Raw genomic sequence first — 23,526 nt, 5'->3', positions numbered from 1 at the left:
CTTGCCTTTACGTTTACGTCGCGCATGAAATTTTTCGCGCTGCATTAAACAATCGAAAACCTGTCGCCCGCGGTTTTGCAATATGTTTTTCACTGCGTCCAACTTTAATCGGCCAAGCGCTTGTCTCCCGTTTCCCAATTGGCCCCCGACGGCAGGAGGTTTGTTGCACCTGCGGGAAGCTTTAATCGACGTGTATGCGGCTCGCGCGAGCTTGCGCGAGCGCAAGCGTTTCGTGTAAATATTAGCGATAGGTAACAGTAATAGTTCGTATATCGTCGTGTTCACTGCGGTGTGATTCCTTTAGAGCGATTCTTCCCTGAATATCTTCGCGTTTCTAGCTTAAGCCCAATGTTGCACCGACGGCGACTTCTATTTATCTCAAGAGACCCGGTTTCGACCAACCTTGCGTTAATGCTGTTTCAACAAATCCTTTGTGTCCTTTTTTTTTTTTAAATAGAAATAACAATTCGTATCCTCGTCGCGCTTTTAACACGAAACGCGACACCTCAGTCTCTAAGCGTCGTTTGTGTCTAATATATGGAGAAGGTTTGATGTGTTGATGTTGAAACGAGGATGACAGAGGCTCCGTTTAGTGTTAAACGCGTGATGTGGATATATGCACCGAGCCAATAACGCAGAACTTGCGATTAGAGTTAACTGAGGTTGTTGAAACCGCTGGTCATCTCCTTCTCTGTCTCCCCTTTCTCTATTTCTCTGTCTATATCATAGCTATGACTTTTTGATCCGGAAAAAAGGGACGACTAATTGACGTTCGGTTAACCGTCACGTAGGACGAACCGGCTAGGCTGCCCGTCGGTGCAAACTCGGCGCTTAATCGTCTTTATAATCGCCCAAAGAGCGTATTTACGCGTGTACGTCGGCACGCACCGAGGAACACGAAGGTAGGCACACAGGGACAGCACACACGTGTACCTGCGAATTTTCCCCCGGCCCCCGTTGTACATTATCCCCGCAATTACTTTTAATTCAGTGTTCTTCGTATCACACACAGATGTACAAGTGTCGTCCTATTTATATACGTAGTTTATTCCTCGATCCTAGCGATCGCTCGTTACGCCATCGTCGCACGCACGCACGCATACATATTACATGCATACAAACGAGCGCGCGTACACACGTACGTACGCACAACGCGCGTGTCCATGCAGATATTCGCCAGTTATCGAAACGTCTCGTTGAACGTTCGCCCGCCGTTCTAAATTGCATCCGGCACATGCGCCGGCATGTGGCGCCTGTATTATACTTCGGTCCCTTTGTTACTTTATTGCGTCTCTCCGTATCTCTGGTCGTCGCGGCTCGTGGAGACATTGAGCGTTTTCTTACATTGTGCGGCACTGAGAATGATAGACGCGAAACACAATTTGTGACAAGACCGAGCTCCACAATCCTTAAATCGAAACATTAGCCTCTGCTAAAAGTTTGTAAACTATTATACGTAATAAAAATATATTATTATTATATGTATTATAATCAGCATACTTTTTAAATTTATAAATTATTAGCGGATATCAACTAGTTAACAAAAAATTTTTTTACGAATATTTTGAAGAATAATATAATAAAATGTACGAGAAATCTCAGAGGCTAATCATTTTTTGCATGTTTCGGTTTAAGAGTTAATACGGGAGATTACATCGCAACGTCCTTCAGCTACTTTCTCTATGAGTCCACAAGGAACATTTTCATGTAACATCGCTTTCCAAATTTCTTTCAATTTCACGTTACTTAATTCTAGCATGGAGCGATCGTTCGACACACGGTATCGCGATGAACGAGTTAATTTAAGTGATTTCCTTAAATTACGGTGTACGTCTGTCGAATGTTCGCGATCCTCGAGAATTTTTTCTCGTCGTGACTTGATTCCGTATCGGATCCATATTCGTTCTAAAAAGGAAAAAAGAAATGAAAGGAAAATGCAGCGAAGGTCTCGTATGCGTGTCGTCACGCGACTCCACGACGCTGATTATTAAAGAGCGACGTTCATGAGAAATGCGGCTTGGCGAACCGCGGATTTCGCGTCGCCGCTTTACGCTACGTCGCCGTCGTCCGAGTTCGAAAACGCCTCTCTTCCGCATTGATCTGTTCAATCTCGCTCAACCCCGTCTCTTCTCTCGCCGCGCTCGGATTAAATTGCGCGAGTGGAAAAGTGTTTCCTCCCACCATTTCGCGCGGGTTCTCTTCGTAATTTCTTTTCGCTCTTACGCGAGAATCTTTTCGTAAACACAATCGATCCGCGTCCCGCTATATATGCACTTCGTCATTCTTGGCGTCCTTGAGGCTGCGTATTAATTGTTTGCTAAAAAAGTTGTGTCGCTCTTGTGCCCGCGGAAAAACTTATCCACATAGATAAATCACAGCTGATTAATACATTAATATAGCGGCTTGCCTATATTAATGTATCAATAGAGATCGATACAAGAGGAATGTCACATATGACGGAGTGCAAGTGACCTTCCTTCGTATTTTGGCAAAATTTTGGCAAAGCAACAATAAGCGAGGCCACACGAGGAAAAACACTGTGCGAACACATCGCACATAATTCATAGCTGCATCATTTACTTAAATCTAGTAACAACAATGGAGATTTTTGCAGTCTTTCCAAGGGCGAAAAGAAAGTCTTTCGAAATTGAAGAACCTTTATTTGTGCGAGTCCTTGCGCTCAATCTTATTGCGATCTAGTTTCTCTTTATTTTCAGTTATGAATTTTCTGAGAAATTCGTCATGTCGGTCATTACTCCAAATTCGTCATTAGCACGGAGCGGTTGACAACGCCTCGGGAAACTGACGTAACTCGATACGTAATTAATATTACGCGATGGAACGCGCGCTATTTAGACCTCACTTCATTTTCATCCGGATCTCTCTCCTCGTTTCTCTCGTCGCCGCGCGACGAAGTTGCGCTCGCTTGCGTAATCGCCTCGTCTCGTAATAAGTCTCTCTTCTCCGTCGCGATCCAATCCCGGGCCTCCAACGCCGAAGGCGCGTATAAATACGTCGCCTCGAAAATTCGCGCATCTGCCTTTGCGCATTTAAGGCACAAGGCAATCCTCAGATGCGTCTCGTGCCACAACGTGAAATCGTTTGAGACGAACAGTTGTCCAAGACAATTCGAGAAGTAGATTAATGTTGAATTTTCGTTTCGGCATTATCGATGCTCAGTGCGGAATTATCACAAATCGCCGTAATCTGTATATGTTGAAGAGAAGATTGATAAAAGTAATTTGTATAGAACGATTATTCGGAATTTTGAAGTTTGCGAAAATATTTATATAATTTTTTTTTTATTTTTTTTTTTAAATGAATTATCTCGACTTACGTATTCTGACCTCAAATTATTTATTCCGCTAATAATCTTGTCTCGCGATGATCGATGATATCTTTTTTGAAAGAAAGACGGAAGAGGGATTAAATTCGGCTGATTAATGAAAGAACGTCGACGGTTTTCACTCATTAAAATTAAATGTCAATTTTTTTCCGCTTCCTTCATTCTCTCAATTATTCATTTGAGAGGGCCGAAATTAAAATTGAACTGTGTTTAATCTAATTGCGAGGGAAGCGCAGACGCGAGCAAGTTTGAGATTTTCAAACCGGCGTCTGCAATTATCCGGGGGAGTTCGGATTCTCCTTTCTCCTTTCAGAGAGAAACCACCGCTTCTTTCAGATTTTTTTTATATTAACGCGCGATTCCTAGATACACGTCGCGTATTTATTGGAGTCCCGTCGACTTTTTCCGGACAACGGAAATTTAATGGGTCAGCGCTTTCTTCCCCATGTTATGCTTTGCGTCGCGTAACTCTCGTTCCTCCCCGTCGACGTCCTCCGTGCTCGGATATCGCTTTCTTCTCGCCACACAAGAAAGAACCTGACGTTAACAAAATAATACTCGACTGCGACAGATAAATAAACCGAGAAGACTCGGTAAATGTTAATTTTCTTACGATTTTCTAATCGTTGGAACGAGAATTAGGAAATACTTTTTCTAATAATTCCTAAAGTCCGAAAGATCTAAAGAGTCATATATAAGAATCACTGTGAATAATGGAAATGTATGTATTACGAATCTGATTGTAATTTTAAGATTAGATTAGGTATAATTAGATATCAGACGAATCTCTTTCACATATAATTATTATTATTATTTGTGTTATTAATTATTATTATTTATGTTATTAATATATATTATTTTTATAGATTTATTATAAATATATTATCTGTTATTATATTGGTTATTATTGATTAATATTATTTACCTCTAATTAATAGACCAGACCTATTTACTTCTCTGCCATACTTCAATCTGATTTCTTTTCCATGGCGTAAAAATGTGCTGGCGACCGTGTTGCGTTCCCCACGTCCTTACTGAAGATTTACACGCCGCTCGCGTTACGTACAGTTACGTGAGAAATGTAGACGCGAAAGGGAAATGATTTTATAACGAGACTTTCACACGTAAATCTCTCGCCGATCGGCACGCATAATATCGCGTTGTTGTCGAGCACGAGCGCCTTTTGTACTTTTATACTACGTCAGCATTACCATTCAACAGTATCTGCTATTCAGTTTAGGACGGCTTTATGCTATTTTAAAAGATTGACTATTTGATTTTTTAAAATAGTATTTCCGTATTATCCACTCTGATGGTTCAGGTTTTAGTTTCTCTGCCACTCAATTTTTACATGTTGATTAGAAGTATATGTTGAATCATGTTCGACAAAGCTAATACAAAGAAATAGGGCTGTTGCGTAATGTGTATATTAACTTTGAGTAATCTTGTCAAAATAATAATCGTTAAAATAATAAGGGATGGCTGGAAATAATAATTTCTGTATGTTTTATCAATTGTATTTCTAAACGATTTAAGATAGGAATGAATTAATGGATGAATAATACGAGAGAAAGAGTTCTTTCTCTTAAAATAATTTAATAAATTTCTCTTTTCTTAGTCTGCGTATATTGAGACTAATCTTACACATAAATATAATTATAATAAATAGGTGTAATCATAGTATGAAACATCCCTTTTGATATAAATTTAATTACATTTGCTCTATCAACAATAGCTCGCTGTTCTTATTTGCGATTTACGAGAAAAAAAAACTCTTTCAATAGGTCTGTTTTCTGTTGCTGCACTGCTAAACTAGTGCACACTGGTGCAATAAGTTAGAATGGGACAGGTATATTTTGTTTTACTTTAACTCACTGCACCAGTGTGCACTAGTTCAGCAGTGCAGCAACAGAAAACAGAATGTAATGGTAATTCTTCGTCGAGCATGTATGACAATAGAATGTTTTAATATCTAACTTCTTAAACATCGGATTATTTCGGAAAAGGGTTATTTTGTTACTTTGTTTTGTTTTTACACCGGAATATCTTCCATGTTCAGATGTAGCAACGGTTGGACTTTCTTCGCAAACCTCTCGATGACAAGAAAAGATGAAAAAAAAGTTTTTTTAAGAAATTTTTTGAAAATAATTCTTTCTTAAAAAAATGTTCTAAAGAAATAGCAACTAGAATTATTGCTTGATCAATCGGTCTTTAGTCTGTTTATCATCCATAGTTTCTCTTTTGCCAGAGTCAATAAAAATTAAGTTTAACATAGACTAAATTTGTGCTAGTCGTTCGTGTAATGGGGTTTTGCAGTGATTAGTCGAGTCTCCAGGGACGAGAAATGGATCGTTTCGCTGATTCGGAGCTCTAGTTATAGGGGAAAATGCAATTTTTTTTAGCACGATGGCTCTTTTAGGTTCCATAGTGCGCGAAATTTCATTTTTATAATACTTTTTTTCGAGAATTCGTCGAAAAATTTATGACAACCGGTCGGATAAAATACTCGTTATTCTTGTCCAACTGACCTCGACTTCGCGAATGAACGTTTACGACTTTCTAACGATTTGGCGTAAAGGGCAGGTGAGAGAGGATAAGGAGCGCGTGCGCGATTATACAGAGGGTTTCAAAATTATTTTATGTTCTTTCTATGACAGATGTTGAAAAATGAATCAAGAAAATCAGTGCGTATTCGGCGTTAAAAATGAAAAAAGTTTCAATGACTCAAGCTTCAAGGATCTAAACGAAACCTTGTCACGCAATTTATTTTAATCGTGGACTTTAGTACGATATAAATTTAATCTAAGGACATTTAACAAGGACATTTTACACCGAAGATAATAAATTCGCAAATGACAGTTTATTTTTTTTTAACGACGGCACTTTTCGCTTCTGCGACGCTTTTTCCGAAGAAGAATACAAAAATTCAATTTCGTCACACAGAATTGGAAGCCAGGAGGATGCTCGATATGTGATTTCGACCTATAATAAGTCCGGATACAATTGTAGATAGCATGGAAATTTACCCGTCTGTCGTGTCTTTCGTTGTCGAGCGTAGCCGCAATTTGAATTACCTTTGTCCTTTTCTTCTCACAGAAAGCTCCATCGATAATCGATGGGCGCGCGCCGTTAGCTTCGCCAAACAGCCCGAAGCGTTCGCGCTATAATAAAGAAGCGGCGTGACATTTTTGTGCCGCGTAAAATTTGTCTGTCGCCCACGGGCTCACGTTCCTCTTGTTTCGCGTATTCCCCCCCCCCCCCGGATCCGCTTTTGATCGTATCGTTTCTATATCTCGATTAAGTCGCTCTTTGCGACAAACGCACGGCCAATTACTTTTGAATTCGCATCGATAACTCATTGCTCCGTCTCCCTTACTCAAGGCGTATACGATAATTGCTTCAATTGTTTTACAATACCGATTAAATGCGAAATCATTCCTGTAGCGATCTCCTTAACGACAGTTTGGGTATCGTTGCGCAGGTATTATGTATTGATAAAAAAGCTGCGCAACGATACCGAACTCGGGGCTTCTGGTCGAGTGATCCGTTCAACAAAATTCAGGAACGCTAAATTCGCACGCAAATCCGTCAAAATTTTATTTTAAAATCTCATAAATCTTTCAAGTTTGCAGAAAAAAACAAACTCAAATTTAAACCTTTATGTCTTCTTTTGTATCCTCGATATATTCTATAATGCTCGTTGGTAACAATGCAGTTGATGGTATCGTAAATAATCGGGAACTTTATGTATCTCAAATATTTGATTACGAGATCTCCTTTTTATTAGATACTTGGAATGGATCCCCGGTCGCTTTGAACGCTAAGAAGGGAGCAGACGGAAGCATTTGTTGTCAATTAGAGCGGAGAAACGCGCGATTGACGGCGATATTGCGCGGGCAGAATCGTTCTCGGCGGCAAGATAACAATCTTAACGGTACGAGTGGCACAGCAGCGTGCCCGTGGTTAAACCGCGTTCATAAAAGTTACGACCGGCGTATTAAATGATCAATTCGCCTCGAGACAACGTAGATGCATCGTTGCGCACCGACAGTGCGCAAATAGAGCATCGCCCGCGGGTCGGTAGCGTCGAATTCGCGAGTCGCAGAATACAGTACGTGCAATGCGTCCACACGTGGAAACGGACTGTGTGGGCAAAAAATTAGGCTCGCATTCGTAATTTGACATTCAGCGAGCGAGTTAGTTTCCGCCTTGCGTAACGATCCGCTTCGACTTGCCGTATGAATTTGCGCAGACTTATATTTATACTAGATTGTTTTGCTCCTGCGCTTAGAGTTTCTGCGCTTAATGAAACATCACACGCACGCTGCAAATTCGCAGAAGCGCGCGCAACCTAAGAGATCCCACCGTCGGAATATTCTCGTTTTCCCAGAAAACAATCTTGCATTTGGGATATTTGCGAGTTACTTAGCCCAAAAACAAAAGTATCTTCGGGACATAATATTTGCGTTTGTCGCGGCTAAAATGGTCGATAATACATCAGAGAAATATCACGAGAATATTCCTGGTCTTCGGAAAGCGCTTTCAGAAAACATCGTTATTGCGTTAAGAATCATTTTCGAAATGCCCTCGGGAATGTCCTCCCTCCGGCACTCGGAAAGCATTCTCGGAAATAGTCTTGTTCTTGGAATTATTCTCGCGGATTGTTCTCACCTAAATGTCAGCGTTCGCTTCGTTCGCACTTTATCGTGCCTGCGAAACGTGACTGGGACGTTTTCGTGAAACGGCGTACGAATCGCGATGCATATCCCTGTCGCGCGAGGATTCGTGCCGTTTGTCTCGCGGAGCGATGCGCGTGGCACGACGCATATCACCCCTAAGTGGAAGCAGTCCGTAAACATTTGACGCAATCCCGACGGCGGCGGTGTGGTCTCTGCATGTGTCGAACACTTCGTTGACGCATCGCTCGCTTTTACTGGTAGTGACGTAATCCGAAACGTTTGGTCGCGACGTCTCTCTCAACGAGAAGGACCGTTCCTCAAGGGCGATGATAGAAATTTGTCACGGAAAGCTGCACATTATCGTGCCGCGATAACCGATAGATACTCTGTTCTGCAACGTGGATAAGATAATTATTTCCATTTGTGTATATTTTGTAAAGTTCTGATACGTGCACTTTATCGCTCATAGTGGAATGTAAGGTATTTTACACATGATCGGGGTGTGAATTCATTATAGCGTCTACATAAATGACGATAATTGTCAGGTACATGTTGAATTTTGGATTATCATGTGGTACACAGACTTGATATATTAGGAAAACATTTTTTTACCTTTAAGTCATACCTCCTCACTTTGGATATTATTTGTTCTTATTTCTATTTCTACTGCATTCATCTTTATTATTGTCTTCGTTATTTTGATTATTTGTGTTCAAGTAATTACGAAACGTATTTTGTGCTCTTCTTTGTCCTGATGTGTCGTGCTCTATAACACAATTTGGTCGTTACACGAAAGAACAAAATTCGCTCTTTGTTGTATTTCCAATTATTTGTGATTTTCTTTTAGCTAGGCCTCAGGAACGCGAATACAATTTTTTTACGTAGCGTACGCTCCCTCGTTTGTAGACCAGCTAACCTTGATAAAGTTCGTTGCTTTGCGTGCACAATGCTCGACCTCCCAAGGCTGCGGAATTCATTAAATGTCACAGATCGCCCGCATAATTTTTCACGATAAGTTACTGGAAAGTATTCGTATTCATGTTGGTATAAATAAAATTTTCTGTTTATATCGTGATTGCAATGAAACAAATTTAATTCGAGTCGTCCCCTGCCTTGAAAATCTCAGAAATTTAATTTGTAAAATTATACTGTAGTTTTTTAAAAATAATTATCTATAACAATCTATAATTTACTCTTAGCTAGCGTCTAGCGATGTATAGAATTGTTTCTCAGCGTTTTCATTCTAACACTGATAGCATAAATGAGCGACCGGGTAATGTTCGAACTTTACAGGAAAATTGTGGAAAGGATAAAAATTGATTAAATATTTGTCGAAACATGTGCGTTTATTAAATTTCTTTTTATATCGGTAATTTTTACACGTATAACATTTACATAGTAAAAATCCGTCCGCAATTGCATCAATTATTTACAGAAAAGTAACGCTCCTATATTAAACTAATCACGATTCATTGCGATCTCAGTTTAATATTTATCCACGTGCAAATGTGGAACGCTGTAGGTCGGAAAAATATTTTTGATCTCGTGTTTTCATTCGTCGCCGTTTTGAATACAACAACAGGAAATCACTAGTAACTCTCTGTCTCGCGGGGGCTTATTCTCAACTTCTTCAGAAATATTTATGATTATTGGGAATGAATTTGGAAAATGAGCTCGTCGTATCTCCAAGAATAAAGCGCGTGTACACAAACGGACGTGTATTCTCAAGGATCGATGCAATAACATTGATGCAGAAGTTCCTCTTTTCATTTAATAACTCTTTTCATTTAACTTTCATTATCTCTTTGGTTCGATTGATTCTATCGATAAACGAGAGCCTGAACCTTAGTGTAATACTAAAGAGAGTTATATAATTGGAAGTATCGATGCGCGGGCGAGGTATTTTGTGCACAGAGAATGTGTTTTTTTAATTACCGACAATTTATAAGATGTTACGTCATTGCAAACCGTTTATTGCATTATCTTTCTTTATATTTGCTCCGCTATAAGAGATAAGGAAAATTTTATATTAAAAACAGTTTGACGTCACTCTCCCTTTCTTCAGTAATATTAGAATTAAATGAGCATTTTAATACTTCAATAGAGGGTATCGTCGTGTCGAGGGCTCGTTATTGTGATCTTATTCGAACGACTTGTCACGTCTGGATACCAGATGCGGTAATAGACACCGAGCGACTATCGCAATTATGCAGCGGCACTTCGCGATCGTTTTATCTGTCGTTAGAGTGATCGTTATACACCTTCGGAGCAGACGTCCATAAATTTCAATGTCGTTCCATTAAGTTGAATGCTTCTTTCATATCTCGCACGAGGTGGAAAACGATTGGAAACCATCGGGTCGCGAAATGAGGATAAAAGTAGAAATTGATAAATTGGCTGATTCGCAGAAAAGTATTTTGTTACGTTTAATGTAATTGCTTTACGTACGCCTTTGAAGATCCTCGCGCGCCGCGGATTCCAGCGCGTTCGTATAAAATGAATGAGGTCTGTGTGTAAACTCGATATAGGCAGGTATAGCTCAATGGCCATTAGTTTGAGTGGTTTATATGTACTTAAATGCTTTGACTTTTCGAGGACAATCGCTCAATGACGAAGCACTTCATTGAGCTCCGCCTCGGTATGTTGCAATTCGCGCGCGGTGCGGTATATTTGTCGTTAATCTGTGTACATCTCTTTCAAATCAGTTCCTTGTGAAGTGCAATTCAATGAAATCACAGATTTTTTGGCATGGTTAAAATTACTTTCGAGAAAGTACGTCTTCATCTTCTTAATGGAATCAAATGTACGCCTCTTTTTGGAGAGTAGATATCATAAATGATATTTCAAATAATAAAGAAAAGTATTTGCTTCAATAAAATCGATGAGAGAATATAAAATAATGAAAGTTATAAAGAATAAACAAAAAGTGTGAAATCGATATGAATAATAAAAGTTTTCGCATTTAAGGGACATCATTTAAGTTGGTAGTTTCTTATTATATCTTTCCAGTTTCACGATTATTTACAAGCCTCGATTTGCCCTTTTTTACGGAGCTCAGAGCCTTTGATCCCTTCTAATGATCCCTCTCGAATTTCGAGGGGCTCGCTCGAGGGAAAATCGCATCTCTCCACGTGGGGTGAATCAGATCTGATCTGAAAGACGAGAGTTCGTTTTTATCTCGCGGCGCTTAGATTTGAATTAACGATAATCCACGGATTAAACGAATATCCGGACTAATCTCGCTGCGACAATCCCGCAGCGTTGCCGTTTGGTAATCTCAGACTTGCCTTTGACCCTTCCCCCAATTCACGGGCTCTGCGCGTGAATACGTCTTCTTCGCCCACGTGAAACGCTCGCAACCTTCGGGAATCTTTTTAGTACTGCATTTCGTGAGCCTTTAAACTTTACAACTGTGCCACTTGCTAAGTGAATCTAAAGAGGAAATCTTTATTAAGTCAAGCCTGATTAAAAGCAAGATTCATTTACTTCAGCACATTCTGGAGCTCTCCAAACTTTATGCTCAATCTTTATGACGTCAAATAGCTCGTCAATTTAGTCTCGAAAACGCAACACGAATCCCGTGAGATACGCGGCTCTCTTCTCGATCTCTTATCTCGATTTTGTTCACCGTCAAGCGCGAAGAGTCTCTTTGTAGGATCTCTATTTCGATGATTCTTCGCTTTCCGAGACAACACTTCTTAAATCGTGGCATTCCAGTGAAAGGATCGACTTGAAATACCATGACCGATTTTTCGTCTTGTCTCGTCTCGTCGTTCACTTGATCTATTTTCCTGAAGAATCTCGCGCAAGAACCCGCATTGCCAAGTTTGATTCCTTAACTTGAATCTTCCTCTCTATCGATTTTGCTTCTTATGTGTTAGATAACTGCACGTAGTGTTTGAAAGAGAAAACGAGGCACTTCTTTTCTTTTTTTCGTTTCTGATCACGGCGAGAAATTAAGGAGTCATTTGGGACAGCCGTTCTCGGACGACTAAATTTAAATTCTTGGTCGAATATAAAAGATATCCTAAAATAAGCGAGAATTTATTTGATGACAGTTTTTTAAGATCTGATGTTGATTGTCTTTTAGTTTTCGAGAATATCGACGTTAAAACGAAATTTTATTTAATCTAGCAACTAAATCTCAAAAGGATAAAATTTTCCTTTACTAAATTTAGTAAATAAGAATGATCTGAAACGAAGATCTGTTATTCGCCAATTTTCCTTTACTAAATTTAGTAAATAAGAATGATCTGAAATGAAGATCTGTTATTCGCCATTTTTTTATCTCGTTTATTTAAGGATTATTTTATATATAAATCTTCTCTATTAAATTATTTCATAAAATATTTCTGCAATAACCCTTGACCTTTTTTTTCTTAAAAAATTCTACTAAAAGAAGATTTATGCCAATTCACATGAAGAATCTGCTATTGAAAATTTTCCTTTGGACATCTTGTATATCTGTAGGATTACGTTGACGCACGAGGAAATTATTTTCACGCTAATCGTGGGCGAAGTTACGCGACGACGATGCTTGCGAAAATCTATTCAAACTTTTGAAAGCGTTAAATCGCATTCACGCGTGTACGTAATCGTGTGTAATATAATGGGCCAAATCCAACAATCCGTATAGGCTCCGTTCGCGATAACAGGCATGTATTATTGTATCTCCATTTTGCGCCATATTTCCTGCTGGATATGTTCAGATTTTCGTTTACTTAACACGAAAACTGTTTGATCTCGACACGAGATGACAAATCAGTTACAATCAGAACTGAAAATGTGTAGCGAAGACATCTTTGTTCAAGGTTAATTCTAGCAGAAGAAGCTCTGACGTACAGTCGCCGCGCGCCGCCAATGATTCCTTTCCTGAGGTATTCTTATGTTCCCCCCTTATCCCAGGAAAGGAATCATTGGCGGCGACTGTACGATGGTGACATAATGGACTAAGAGAATGTCAAGAAATTGTCAGAATTAGTTGTGTGTTGAAAAAATATGTAAAAACATGTAATTCTGGAAATGCGTCGTAACATTTTTATAACAGGGAGAGATGTAAAAAATAACTATTGTAATGAACTGAGTATAAAATTATAATGAAAAATATTGAAAATGATTAATAATGGATTTTATCTTTTCCTGCTAGAATTAATATCGAATCCGCGGACAGTAATGCTCGCGATCGAGAAAGTGAAAGAAATTTTTCTTCATCGGTCGAATCTGTCCGCGTATTTTGACGGGTGTTAATGTGATTCCGTAACAGGATCGGCAAATATTTAATCGAACGCACGACACACCTCAAATGCCACCTGATTACGCTCTCGCGCGCGCGTGGCACGCGGATGCGTAAGCGCGAGTATGCCATGGTATATAACGAGTATTTGCGAGCTTGCCGTTTTTTTTTTATCGCTCGCGTTCCGTCATCCGCGGAATTTCGATACAACGGGTAATCGCGTACGATAATAGGCGATAAACATCGAGCAAAATCGTGCATCGTTGATACGAGAGAGCGAAAGTACGTTCCACGACGCGAAAAATACACGGCGGGCTGAAATTTTTGGTGTTTTTATGTCACGTCAATCAAAGAACGAAATAGGGCAGATAAACTCTCGCGCCAGTGAAAATTTTATTTTCGGCCCTTTGTTGCACCGAACTGATATTTTCATCCGAAGCGCGCGCGATGCTTTTGGACTTGTTTGCTCTGAGAATTAATCGCATTTGCGAAAACAGTCAACCTAAGCGTTAATTGGTCCATCGAAATAGCATTGCGTACATATGTCACGAATCACGACCCAAATATTGCCTATTTTTGAAAACGGGATTCTTGATACGACAAAGGGAAAATAACAATGTATTTATGGATCTCGTTGTAATATCAAAAAAAGAGATGTAAACGTTGAAATAAAATTCGACGCAAAAGACGTGTCATTAGTAAATAACAATATTCTATTACGAAGAAAAAAATTACGGTTTGAAAAATTATATATTAAAGATATTTAAATTAATATATTTAAATATTTAATTATATTTATCTGTATATTATATTATATTAGAGACAAATTTTATGACGATGTTGCATAGTACAAATATCATAATTGTAATACGATTGGCAATGTTGGCCGTGACTCCATCAGACCAATTAAGGTTTAAGTGAGAGATGGACGCAAATTGACGCAACGCATGTTCTTCAGCCAACAATAAGACAGAAGGATATGTGTGGGGATTGTTCCTGGCCAAATAACATACCTCTATAAAAATTACAGCCGAAATATTTTTAAATGGACATCAATACGTAATTACGAGAGAGAGGGAGAGAAAAGATAGGCGATCTGTAAAGGATCGGTAACATTATTAGAGATCTGATTTATATTACTGTATGAAATAAACAGCTTCTTTTTAGGGGTAACGAAACCTAGGTTCTGCACCTGCTGTATACCTACACTGATTTTATTGATTTCCTTGGCATGCGTGCATGCGTGCGTGCGTACTTATATATATAAATGCGTGCGTGTGTGTTGTGTGTGTGTGTGTATGTGTGCGTGCGTGCGTGCGTGTGTATGCGCGCACACGTGTGTGTCTTCAATCCGTGCACTCTTGGAAGGATCGCGCGGAATCGTATCTGTTACACGTTCCTGCCAAGAGGGACGTCACGTCCAAGCACTGGCGATCGCATAGCGCGTCCATCCGGTCGTTCGTCCCTCGCGCGATTTGCGAGGGTAAATCGTAAATCACAATCTGTGCGAGCCGCGAATGTCGACATCTCGTGATATTGCGCAATTTTCAGTACCTTTTTTCCGCAAAAAGTAAAACGAATTGGTACGGTCTTCGAGAGATATGTGTACGACGTCACGAAGTGATTCGCGAAGAATCTATGGAGTGCCAGCGAGATTTTCTAGCCGCGCGGCCATGCAATCTCTCGCGAGATTTCTCGGTGATAATTGGTTTGAATGAACCTTAGCGCGAGAAACCATGCGGGAAATTGTATATCGCAACAGATTCAAATCGCGGGAGGTCGAGATGGAAAAATCGACGCGGGAGCAACATCACTCGCTCACGCACGTCGATCTTTTCGTCGAGATGCCCGGATGGTCCGCTACGTTTCCGGATGAATGTCGTTCTCGCGCAGCGCTCGTGGGCGTGCCCGATCGAACTCCGATTACGCTCCTCTTTCACATATCTAGCGAATTGTAACGTCTCGGGAAAATCGTAACGTCGATAGATGCTGCGTACTTTATTATATATATGTATATGCGTGCATGGAGTATACCCAATCATTCGTCACAGTCGCGAAGAAGTTATGAGAAAGACACGTCGTCTCTGTGATATCCGTGAGATCTCGTCTCTTTCAGATACATACGATAAAAATACTAAAGTCACGTGTGCATTCAATAATGACGTGTGTCTGATATGGAATTTGCCGCTTGAACTTGCAGCAAAACGCGCGGGACTTTAGTTGGTTTTATCGAGAACTCTCTGATTTCCGTCAGTTTTATAATGATGTTAGATAAGCGAAGATAAGAAGAGCGAAGGAGGAGTGTACTTGCGAGCGGATTCGCGAGTGCGAGAGCGAAACAAAGAGTGACGCGACTCGTGGGGCAATTTGTTTCGCCACGTTTGCGAAAATCGCGAGGATGTGTGTGTGTGTGTGTGTGTGTGTGTGTGAGAGAGAGAGAGAGAGAGAGAGAGAGAGAGAGAGAGAGAGAGAGAGAGGGCACACGCACCGGAGATGAGGATCGTGTGCACGGCGAATAATGTTAATAATAAATAATATTAATAATGATAAAAGATAATGATAATAATAATAGTAATTGTCCGCTAACGATGTTACGCCAAAGTTCGTACGAGTGAAGTATTTAAACTTGTCTGTACGTGTATAGGGACACGATAGGGATACCTGTGAGTATAAAAGTAAAAGTAAAAAAAAAAAAGAATTACACATACACACAAAAGAGAAGAATTAACGAGAGAGAGAGACAAAAAAATACAAAACCATTATCGCTATTTTGCATCGAGGAGGGTATATTGTAAAGTGAGGATTTTTCTCGCCTTGTGATTAATTATGTTTGTAAATCGTAGCCGATTGTTAGCCGCTATAAATGCGATTGTACACGTAGGCAAAATCCCCCCAAGGATCGGACCTGTATTATCCCGGATCTAGTGCAACCGATGAGTTAATCGAATTAATTAATGGATATATCAAAAAAATCTCATTTTTTGTAAATATTAATTTAAATAAATCCTATTGTAAAGATTGTATAATTTACATGGCGCATATCGTGCTTGATCTCTCTCTCCCTTCTTGTTTTATTTATTTATTTTCTTTTTCGCCGTATACAAATCCTTATACCTCACGCGTATCGCGCGCCACGTGTGGGGCCCATGGCGCCACGACGACACACACGTGTGGCTCCCATCCGCAATCCTATCCGATCCACTTCATCGTTCGCCGTTTCGATCAGCGTGCGATCGTCGACCCGAATCCGCCTCGCGTTTCACGATCACGAAGGGGAGCGTCATAAACGCGGCTCTTCCGCATGACAATATTGCGACTCATGCGCAGGATGTGCATGTACCGGCGTCCTACGTGCACTAAAATACATCGGCGTATCGGGCGTTAAGCGATATTTACGATATCCTGCTATCAAAATTATCTCAAAACGCTTCAACGTTTATTTCCATTTCGTTTTTGCAATCTGAAGCTTTCAATTCACATCAAGGCCATTAAAGAACTCTCCAAAAATTCGTAATACATATTTATACGTATACTTACATAAATGCATAGAGTTGTGACTAATTTGCTGGCATACAATTACGTTTTTTTACTGTTTTTAGTATTTAATGAAATATCTGCTGATTTCGATAGTTTCTCTTTTTTCGCGTTCGGTACATATTCAGGCGCTTTGCCTGAATCTTGTCATACATAATCGAGGAAGCGGCTACTGCTCGTGATAAGCTCGGAAACAAGAGTGGGTGAAGCCGGAAAAACGTATTCGTGTTCGCGCCATTGTCTCGGAAATAACCCGGGGGCCCGGATCTGCGTTCAGGCGAGATTACACGTTGCTTCCTCGTTGCGTTGCGGATGATCGCGATTATTTTTTTTATCAGACAAAGACGAGCGCGGCAATCGATAATGATGGCGATGCACGACATATGATCAATGCGGATAGAGTTACCGAGCGGGGAACAAGTGGGTCGAGCACATTGCCGGAAATCAGGTCACTTCCCGATGTAAGGATGTAAGTTCAGTTCGCTTGAAAGGAGATTCTGTCGATCGTGCGAAATCCGCAACTATATAGGTACGATACGATACGAAATCCCAAAAGGCCAAGTTGTAGGTCGCACAGGCGCAAATGTTCGCGATTGATCGACAACAGACATTTAAATTATTTATAATTACAGCAAAATTATGCATGTCCTGCAAAAATGGGAGAAGTTTCACGGAAGTTATCTCGAGACGCGATTGTGTTTCGTTAATTCGCTGCGAACGATCGAGACCACGTTTCTTAACTTAAGTAACGTGGTATTTGGTTAAGTGGAAAATGACAGGGAGAAGGCATATTAAAACAAATTGGTCTACGGACTGATTAAAAGGCTTCGGTGACCCCAGACATTGGTGTTGCGGACACGATGTAACGGTGCTGCTGGCATGGTGACGAATACGAGATTTCGTGTCTCTGTGTGTTGGTGTACGTCGTCGATACACGGACGGGATGTACGGAGCGCTTCTGCGTCAACGAAACTTTATCGCAAGTTGCGTTGTGCAACGGAGAAGTATTTTTGCCGTTCTTGATAAATTATATTTAACTCTCTCCGGTATAACACAAAGTGTCATAAAACTCTCGACCATAATTTCAACGATATATTTTTCGGACGAGCTAAAAATAATTTTTTCTCGAGTAAAAATTTTGAAGAGGATGGCCATTTGTTATTTAATACTCGACACTAAATATTTTTGTAATTAAATTTTGAATTGTAATTCTGAAAAAAGATTAGAGGGATTTATTTAGCCCAGAAGAAATTAACATATATAAAAAATTGTGTAAAGAATATATAACATTCTGTGTATTTTCCACGGTGATTTATCACGCTGCTCTAATTCAATTAACATTAATATTCAGCTTTACTGACGTGTGCGATATTCGATATTAATGTTAAATTGCAAATAACATTAAACTTTCCTAATTAATGATAATATTACGCTTCGCTCTTTGTTAGCAAAAATATTGCTACTGTTCTCTCCTAATAACACCGAGAACAACGTCAAAAACGAATTGGGAAATAACATTAATCTTCGCACGAACTCTTCCAAAGTCGTCTTGCGTCGGCGGAAATTTCGGACGCCAATATTTCAGTATTTCGCGCTGGCGATAGTTGACGTACCGGGCGACAAATTTAAGAAAATCCTCGAAATAGCATGGCGAGTCGAGAGAAAAGCCAACGGCACGACCTTGGCACTACTATAGCCTGTCAGCGCGGCGCGGCTAAAATTGACGCACTCTCGTCTCTCGTGGGGAGCGCCAAACAATCACAATATTACTATACGTTGTGTGTTACGAGTAATGTTTGGACAACACAAAGATAGCCACGGATATCTGATAACGCTACCTGTTTCGCGCCACGATACCATTCGTCGACGTGCTTTTTGCCTTCGTGTAACTCCAATTGCGATTTTGAACTTCCGATATCAAAAGCAATATCGGAATGTAATAACCGTAATGTGTTGAAAAAAAATTTTTCTTTTTGAATATGGGAACCGTAAGATTTTTTCGTGTTATCTGCGTTTTCACTGTTTCGATAACTTGGTCCTCTTGGCTACAGACGTTTCTATTTATTTTCCCGCCCATTTCCTGGCTGTAGCTGAAGTTAATAAACATATATATATCATGGTCAAAGCTCGAAACGCGGTATTCCTAGGATTGACTGGTCAATTCTGCGGAATGACTGGTCAATCCTGTGGAATAACCAAGCGTCTTGATTAAAGCAGTTATTTATTTTCCCGCGTCTTATCGAAACAGATTAGAATTACACACTTGGACGATTATGAGTATTAGATTTTGTCTGATTTTTACTACTTGCTTTTTATCATCAATGTAATTATCGATGATAAATCTCAAGAAACTTTTATTCGCGCGAAGCAGCTCATCTGCTTAGGTGACACCCGTTGCGTTTTGCACGTTAATTACATTACCGGACAGGTGAGTTAAAACCCATAAATTATCGATCCGATCCGTAACTCATGGCCAACGACATTTCATTTAAACGCGTATGTTCGTTGATTTTCATTGCGGTGTTGTTCTGGTTGACCGCACTGGAAACGTTGTTTCTGCCGGATTGGTCGAGAGGACCAATTTTCGTAACGCCGTGGAAAAATTTATTCGAGCCTTATCAGTAACGTGTCAAATCCCATATACGCTTCATCTCACTTACAAATATAATTATCACCGCGACACCTTTATCGCGAAATTATGCATCATCACAGTTTAAACGTGGATTCGTCCTCGCGTTGTAATGGGCAAAAATTTTCCACTTCGCGAAAACGAGTTCTCCATTCTCGATTCTCTTTATAAATAAATTCTCGCTCGGTAGGCTTCTCACAAAGCGCCGTCGTAAACGCAAAATATGCCGCGATCACGTGGCGGAGTGCCATTCGTTCCTCGAATTATGTAATTCGTTGCATAGAATGCAGCGCCGCAGGCGCCGCGGGAGAGATGCGGCGTTTTTCCATTGTTAGTTACGCGGCATTAATTCGCGGAGCGCAACTCGTTTACTCGCCGTTAAAACCGTTGACGAATGAGGCTAAGCTCACGCGGCTCCGAGCATGATAATTGATAAGAACCCAGCTGGAGCAGCTTGATCGATAACCATCGCGTCGTTTTGCCATCGCCGATGTATCCCCGCGTTTCAAATATATGTATTGTCGATATGTATCCTCGTACATTATGTACATTTCCATTAAGGGCTTACATACGAGTAGACCGCAAGAAAAAAAGGTGAAATTTGGGAATTTTTATCTTGGAAACTATTAATTCGATTCGATCCGGTTTTTTTAATTTAAAAGTATCTACATTGAGGCACGTTCACAAATTTTTTTAAGGGAATTTATTCCCTCGGAGCGCTGTTCTCGTGGCCGGCGTAAAATGTGACACGGTTCACGGTTGTCAGAAAATCTCGAGAACGGCTGGACCGATTTGCTTCAAATTTATACACAATGTTTTACGATAGTTTTTTCTCGTTTCCATCGGGAGATTTTTTTTTTATTCAACTAGTTTTTTTTTTATCAGACTATAAAAGGTCACATTCGAGGTCACATTCATTTTTCGACCTTTTACCACAACCTTTTCGACCTTTTCGACCACAAACAACAAACTTACTCTCGGGTCAACAAAAAGAAGAGAATATTTTTATATTAATAACATTTATTTAATTTGTATTTTCAGTTTGACGTATTCTATTTTATTGTCGTAAAATGATTGTCGAAACTGTCTGTGCAGAGAGAAGTATTTCTTAGAAATTCAGTTTAGCCGTATGTACTAATTTAATGTATATTACGAATATGATTGTCAATCTAAAGTGAACCTACAAATTGTGAATTTTTACTTCATTTTTGCATCGAAACTTTCTGATTCGGAAATGGGGAGTGTGTCGCGCGTATGTCGCCCGGCATCTGGCTTCTCGTTCACATTTGCGCGACGTGTCGGACGATGCGACTTGTCAGACCTTGTCAGGCACCGCGCGTAATGACAGGAAGGCAATTCGAATGCCTTCGGCATTCGACTCGACGAAACGAGTGTGCGTGACCTGCCAATTGTTGCGAGCGATTCCTCCCGTTCAAAAGCGCGCGAGGCACGGTTTTTCATTAATCCATATAAAGACACGCGCGCTTATTAAGCGCCGTCGCTCTCGACGAATCGGCCGCGGCGTAACGTCAGTTCCTTTCTTTCCTTTTTTTGTAACAACATATCTTTTCTCAAAGTAAAATAAAATAATACGAAAATAAAGTTGTAAAGTATGAGGCTACACGGAGAGAATTTTCTCTTAAAGTTTACCCTGATGAAATCATGGTAGTTGTGGGACAACATACCACCAAGAATTTTATGCGAGCTATATTCTGATTAATATCCACCATAATAATATTTAATATCTATTACACTAAAATATAAAATATGTTTGATTAATTTTATTAAAATATATCTAGGAAATTTCAATAATTTTTCAAAATTTACCAATCTACTTGGTAATTTTTATCACGTTGTTTGTAAAATGTCTTTTGTATATTTTAAAAATTCCTTGGTTGCCAAATTGTCCCAAGTTTGTAGTGAATTTAAGGGTGAAATATAACAAAAAATTCTCTCCGTGTAGATTAATTAAAAGATCATTGGTCTTTTAATTACCAATACTAAAAAAAATTTCAACAAGTTTTACAGATAGATTGAGGATGACGTGTCTTTTCAATTAGCGATTAGTAATTTCGCGTGAGAAATGAAATCACGAGTCATCGTCATTCGTTATGTTCATATATTATCCAAAAAGAATCTACCGACCGTTTTAAAAATTCATTCTAACAAGTTGAATGCAAATGTATTTAATAGATCAATGAATAGCAGCGATATCGCTCGTTGTAACATTTTATCGAGTGCATTCTCGACGGACTTGCGCAGTGCGGTCTCGAGATCGATTAGCTCTCGTTATCGCTGATTTATTTATTTATCATCTTCTATTGAGCAACGCGGCGGCGAAGTTTAACTTGCAAATCGCAGCGACAGCTAGTTATACACACACACGCGACCCTCATGCTTTCGATATCGTGGCTTTGCGTGGGAAATCAAAGTTCTGTTCCGCGAGATAGCGAGAGTATGATACCGTAATCGTATAGTTCTACGCGTACCTACCTTCGATTAGTTGATCAACCAATTTGTATGGTAGGTGGCCATTCCCAATCGTTGTTAGGCAAAATGCTAGTGACATCTCACGCGATCTTTCAAGCAGATTTCGAGAAATACACGCCGTATCCATTTCCTTCTCTCCCTCAATATCGTTATCGTAAAATTAGACGCCTTTAGAGATTTTTAATTGTATTACGTTGGTCAGATGTAAATGCTATTTATGTTATAAGTTGACGCAAAATAATACGATTAAAAACTGTTAGGACAATTTATTGTGGATATATTTTTGTTAAGTTCTAGTGTGTCCATTCGGATATATATAGTAAATATTGCAAAAACATCGCAATGTGTATAAAAGCGGTATTGACCTTGTTACGGATCGCGATTGCCGTTTGCCATTTCCGAGAGTCGAAGCGAGTGACTGAGAGCGCCAGGTCGGGTCTCCCGATCCGTTGACGAGAGAGTGATACGAGATCGATACGAATCCACTGTAATAATACGTGTAAGTAGTCGTAAAAACGCACGAACAAATTAGCGAGTAGGATTCTCCACAGGTTCCCCAAGTGCGCAATCTACGTGTTTCCATATGGTGTAATTGTCGCGCGTAACTTGTATGCGTAAGTTAAGTAGTCTTTTTTCACGTATGCGATTTTTCAACGTCCCCCTCCCCCCGCTCCCCAAAGACGAGTTCTCACAAACTGTGCAAACGCCATTCTACGTGTGTGTGTCTCTACGTAAAATGCATCGCTGTAATCGACGGCCCGACGGGTCGGAACGCTGGGATTGTTGCGGGATGCATTTGCAGTGGAGTAGGTACGCAACCACTTTCGAAGCAATAATTACGGGCGATTATCAGCGCGGTGCGTTATTGCTCGTTTTATCCATAGTCGATCTGGGATCAGCTTTGATCAACTGTTTCCAATTAACGTAAGCTTTTTTAGATCCATAAACTGTAGCTGTAATGAGGCATGCATAAAATTTATAATTGATCAAGGCTGGTAATAATAAACACAAGCAGGTATTCGTATCGATAAAAAAAGAGACTTTTGCATAATGCTAAATGTTGTGGACGGTTGCGGTTTTATTTCCTATATTTACAATTGACCGTCTATTTTTTTCTTTCAAGAAAGATTAAAATATCACGAGCTGCCCATGAATTTTCATGCGCGCGTCCTGATTTCACTCATTCGCTTCCTAACAGCCGACTCGAACGGGATATTACATACACTATGTGTTCGCGTTATGCGAAAATTCATATCACGGTATAGTTTACAACAATTAGTATTCGCAACAATAGACGTCCTTATGAAAAGAAGGACCTTCATGGAGAAAGATCTGCGGATTTTTCGGCGAGCCGAAATTAATATACGGGTCGATTGTACATGTATAAATAATATATAGAGCGCTATGAAGGAAAAATGCGGAATGGAGCATTCGCGATTGCGATCACGATCTTGTCTGTGAATAAGTATAATGTTAATAAAAAAAAAAAATTAAGTAACAGCGACGATGTGTTTTAGGTTATTTGTATTTAAGCTAATTCGAACTAATTGTTTACGTATCCCTGGTACTTATGAGTGATTATACGATAAATGCAAATAAATTAATTAAATAGTTA

General features: G+C 39.8%; 1 protein-coding gene and 1 long non-coding RNA gene across 2 annotated transcripts in view; both read left to right on the top strand.

Moving 5' to 3' along the window:
• The window catches only part of LOC139816753 (uncharacterized), a 278,339-nt gene that overhangs the window by 15,353 nt on the left and 239,460 nt on the right, over window positions 1-23,526 (top strand). The gene's annotated exons all lie outside the window — the stretch shown is intronic.
• Pka-c1 (Protein kinase, cAMP-dependent, catalytic subunit 1) overlaps window positions 1-23,526 on the top strand; it is a 34,836-nt gene extending 11,310 nt beyond the window's left edge. Inside the window, exon 1 of the mRNA XM_071784436.1 lies at window positions 1-23,526. This exon is cut by the window's left edge and continues 11,310 nt beyond it. The gene's annotated coding sequence lies outside the window, so the exon portion shown is untranslated.

This window comes from Temnothorax longispinosus, chromosome 1 (genome assembly GCF_030848805.1).
Source record: "Temnothorax longispinosus isolate EJ_2023e chromosome 1, Tlon_JGU_v1, whole genome shotgun sequence".
NCBI classification, from domain to species: domain Eukaryota; kingdom Metazoa; phylum Arthropoda; class Insecta; order Hymenoptera; family Formicidae; genus Temnothorax; species Temnothorax longispinosus.
Note: the sequence above shows the minus strand (reverse complement) of the source record. Positions and strands in the feature narration are given on the sequence as shown.